Genomic DNA, 5,331 nt, shown 5'->3' with positions numbered 1-5,331 from the left:
ATGTTACTTTTCAAAGGCGGTGTACTCATTTACATATATATATATATATATATATATATATAAAATTCTTTTTTTTTTTTTGGCAAGCAAATGCAAAAGCATTGAAATATTTAATTGAATTTGTCCTCCCATCTATTTTTTGTACCATCCTCTAGGGGCAAATCCGTAGGTGCGGAATGACATGAGGATGAGTACATTTATTTTCAGAAATTTCATTTTTCAATTTTCTTTTTTTTTTTCATTTGATTCATGATTATTTGATAAGTTGGGCCTCCCAAATTTATACAGTTGTGCAGTTCAGTGTATCAGCAGATGCAGTGGAATTTCATATGATTTGTCTTTAATCAATTGATGTCAATGTATATTGATGACTGAATTAGATTCATTTCTAGATAAGTAACATTATGATATGGAAATGACTGGATAAGCTGTGTTTGTTTCCTTCAGTGTTTTCTTGAAGAATCTCTCTCTAATTTTTTTTCTTAGTGGATGAATCCAGCTACCCGTCGCTCCACGGGAAGTGCTGTCATCAGCCGAGATGACAGTAATTATACAGAAGGATTTGCTCATGTTCTCTGTCACTAAAATAGATTCTGTAAGCGATCTGCCCACGCAGCCACCAGAATAGTCACCTGAACAAATGTGTCCACACTGAAAGCAATTAATGCTGAATATACCTGCCTATGGCAATGGCTTTAATGCTAAATGTGCCAACAGGGTTCATTTTGATTTCAGAAATTTTAGCAGATAAAGGTTTTTATGGATATATAAAGCTCCTCAGGAATAGATTGCTTTGAGAAAGCTGAACAATGATTTACACCCACTGAGGTTATTGAAATGACTTATTTTGCTTGTGATACTCAGTTTGAAGAGCTCACAGTATTGTGTTTGTAAAGCTGAATGTCTGGCAGCAGTGAGAGGCAGAATTGCTTTGCCTTGAGCATGTTCTGTCTAGAAATCTGCTGTGAGGTGTGCAGCAGCTGAGATCATTCATCAACCCAGAGAGGCTGCTGTGTTATATGTGAACATTGTGTTTGACATGTTTTAAACAAACTCTGGGAAATGTATCACTTGAAAACATGACAACAGAGTTATTAGTGATGTATCTAGGGCAAAGATCACTATTACTGTTGAACAGTGTAGAAGGGACTGAGCCATATCTATAGAGACCAGAATATGATGTAGACTTGGGGCTGGTCAGCATCAGTGCCCTGGCAACCAACAAAAACATCCTGTCAAGCGTAACACACTAAAAACACTAATAAAGCATATTTTATAAGCGCAGTGCTGCTTTGTGTTCAGGGATAACCGCTGTATTTATGCTTTCCGGAACATTATACCCGCAAGTCAGAATGTTTGTTGATATGTTTAGTTAGATTCCCTCTTTTTTTATATATATAGGCTGAATTGATAATTTATTAGGCTGAAATGTGAGGTTAATAACTTAATAAAACTTCTTGTTATTGTTGAAACTTGTATTATTGTTTTAATTATTTTAATTATTATTATTTTTATTATTTAAACATTAAAGCTGTTTAAATTATCATTTTGTGATCATTTTAAGATATTACCATAGGCGTTTGTGTTGTTTCAAAAGATCGTTGCTACCTAAACATGATCTATTCTAATATTAGAATTTTCTGAAACGATTTCAACTGCTTTTTCCAAGAAAATGTTAAAAGAAAAAATCCCTAATCACCTATTTCGCCAGTCCGGTGTTTGCAGGTATGACGCTGAGCTTGAGATAAGATTGCACCTGAGTGCAATGAATATCTTATGATTTTGCCCAGCTGTGACCACCCACAATTTTTGTGGTGTTGAAAGCAGGGATGCTGTGACAGCAGGGAAGTGTGTTTATTTGTGGAGGTTAGAGAGGTGAGGGCACTGCTGGGCTCAGAGGACTAATGAACGCTGCGTTTGCAGGCGGGTGTTAGTGAGTGGGCAGGAGGGTATATTTAATTAGTACCTCCTCGAGAGCTTGACCTACTGTTCAAAGCCCTGGTGAGAGCCACATTTAGCTTCTTCCCAGGCAGAGCCACTGTATTATTGATAGAGGTGAGAACAGTTAACAAAAGGAGGTGGTCTGGAAAAACATTGATCCAAACAAATCATAAGGCTCACCACCAGCCTTTAAAAAACACTTTTTTTTTTTTTTTTTTTACAAATAAAATAACAAAGCAAAGCCAGAACTCTCTTGTGAAAAGTGAAAGGAATCGTTTTCAGATGCACAAGTTTTCTCCTGAAGTGTTTTTTTCCCCAGACACATTCGTCTGTCTAGCAAGAAATATATGTAAGCTATAAACCTGGCAAGTGGGCGGACAAAGTGTTCTAGAGATGATCGATCTCAGTAGTGTAGTGTCACACACCCACATAGTAAGCTAGAGGACAAATCAGCCTACGGGAGCCATCAAGACTCAACCTAATTCCAGGTGGACTAGACTTTCTTAAGACCACCTCGGCTACAATATTGCTTTTTATGTGTCAGGCTTAAAAAATATTTGAGTATCAACAAGTCAAAGGTATTTGTCCAGAATCATAGCTTGTTACTAAACAAATAATGCCAGATAGAAAGGTATACATCTAAGTTTGAAAATAAGTGATAAAAGCTGAAATACTTTCAATAGTTTTTTGTTTTGTTTTTAAATATTAATATGTATTTCTGGTGAATCTCACAAAAATATGTCATGGTCGCATTTCACTAGAAAAAAAATTAAAAGAAAAAAATTATAGTTATTACTGGTAGTCTTATTTTTAAGACAATTAGAATTTTTTACATTTGACAATTTACAAAATGTTATCTAAATATTCATACTAGTACAATCTTCTCATGTTCCTTTTTCTTTAAGCTCTCCAATTATCTTCATCTTATAGTTTTAATTGTTCATTGTTAGTTACGGCCACTATTTAACATGTGGACTGTGTCCAGAGACTAGATACTTAGACACTAAAATAGGATAAATGGGTTGTCTAGAAAGGACATTATACCATTTCCTTGAGTCAGGTGGCAATGATTACAACAGAACTGAGGCAACTTAGAATAATGCCTGTGTATGTTCTCATCTGTTAGCACTGGACCAACAGATCCTGAAAAAGTCAACCAGAACTCAGGGTTTGAGGAGAGCATTTACTGAAAAGATTTATTTCAAAACTCTTCTGTGTTCCCACACTGATAGCTGGTGAACTCTCTCTCTCTGTGTCTCTTATCCATATTTTATCCATCTATTCACTCATTTTCCAAACCGCTTGTAATATGTAGGCAGGGAAACACCCTGAATGTCTGGATGCATGACCAGTCCATCTCAGGGTTATGACATTTCAGAGTATTTAAATTAGACTTGCTGCATTTACATTAAATAATTTCTATAATAAAGTATAATAAACCACCATATGTGTGGAAGTATGTGTTTGTGTGCAGCAGAGGATTACAGCCTAGGCTCAGTCATTTGTGTGTGTGTGTGTTTAAGAGGGTAGCCACTCACTCCAGAAGATTGCAGAGATAATCCAGCATCTCTGATGGTTCCAGGCCTGCCAGGGATTTACACTCCAGCATACATGTCTATCCTCTTTTAAAAAATTCTGATAACCCATGTGTTACATATGCCAGCACAACACCACAATGAGCAGAGGAATATTATACCAGCTTGTACTCAGCTGCTGCCAAGGGACAGTTTAGATTGGTAGAGATCTTGATGGCTTCAACAGTGTTCATGGTCCTTAAGAGCTTAAAATGAAATTTAGATTTACAGTATACTTGAATTGCTTAAATTTAAATTGGATATCTATGCACTTACCATGAACAAAAATTCATGATGCATTTTCACCATGCATTTTCCAGAAAGTATTCTATGGGCACATCGTGGTAGCAGGGGTGTAGCAGCCATTTTAAAAGTAGGGGGAGACAGCTGTCAGGTGAGGTGACCCTCAAAATGTACAAAGTACATTTATGTTCATATAATAAATTCTAAATAGAAAACACTGCTTTAAAATAGTCAGTGCTCTTTTTTTCAGACAAATCTCACCTGTATACATTCTGGTGATGTCGAGCAACTGTCCTCCCCTCTCTCTGTCAGTTTCCTACAGACCAGTTAAAGTTTAGGACATAGCGGTAATTAATTAAATTATATTTTATTAACAAAGTTTGGGAGGAGCAAGTTCAGATAATTAAACCAATTAGCACAAGTCTGTTTGTTTGACAGTTTATCAGCATTAGGTCCCGCCCTACGTTCCCAACATGTCCGAAATCGAGCTCTCGCCGTCCGATGAAATTGGCTCCACCGCCAATCCCTCGGCATCATCAGCCCAAAGAAACCGGTCCCAGCACGCCAAGGCCTGGCCACCACAGGCAAAACATTCGCTATCTCTTTCCCCGTCTTTCTCAACTCCGGCCCATTCAATCCTTCTGGCCATAAAGAAATGGACAATAAAGCCTCTCGAACACCAAGCTTGCATCTTGGGCAAAGCCACCCTCTTCCCGCAAAGGAATGGGCCTTCCTCCAGCGTCAGGCCGCTGCAGCAGGCCCTCAGCAAGCCGAAACGCAGATTCATTTTCGGCCAGCTCCCACTCTCCACCCCCGCTGGCTCAAAACCGTAAGAGCACAGCTCAAATCCTTTTACTTTTTCTGCCCCTGGTTGAATTTCGCTTCGCTTCAGTCGTTAAATCACGAGCACAGTTTATACTCAATTTCGATCGGAAGATATACATGTTTTAAACCGTTTTCATATAAGTGATTTTCCGTTTCTAATCTAACGAGCTGCTTCCTTTTGCAAGCGCATGCGTACAAACAGCAGCTCGGACATTACGTGCAGTCAGATCACATGCACAGTCGCACTCAGAATTTTTAATAAGAACTTAGTGTCAGCGCTGTCCTATAATTTATAAACATAATCTAATAGAAACTGAAAGTTATATAGCATTATGTGTTTCTGTTTTGAAGTAACTTAAAACCCAGCTTCACTATTGTTAAAGAGATGCTGCACAGACTGGCAGGACAAATTCATACATGCATTTGTTCTCACTAATGGATTCAAATAAATTCCACTTCATCTGTATCTGATAAGTAATGTAAAGACTCAGATAACTGATAAAAATAAACTGTTGAGGGTTCCTTCTAGTGATGGAAGAAATGAAACTTTGAAACTTTGAATCAATTGAACCAATTGCTTCGCAAAATGATTCACTGTTTCACTCGAAACATCACACGCTGGTGACGACTGCTGATCAGAAGGGTGTAAATGCTCCGTATATTCAGTTCAAGCATGCATGAAAAACATTTTACAAACCAATTGCAATTGTTTTATTGAAAGTGTTAAATGCTATTAACAAATTATCTA

Source organism: Ctenopharyngodon idella, chromosome 14 (genome assembly GCF_019924925.1).
Source record: "Ctenopharyngodon idella isolate HZGC_01 chromosome 14, HZGC01, whole genome shotgun sequence".
NCBI classification, from domain to species: Eukaryota; Metazoa; Chordata; class Actinopteri; order Cypriniformes; family Xenocyprididae; genus Ctenopharyngodon; species Ctenopharyngodon idella.
The sequence above is the reverse complement of the archived record's forward strand: the minus strand, read 5'-3'. Positions refer to the sequence as shown.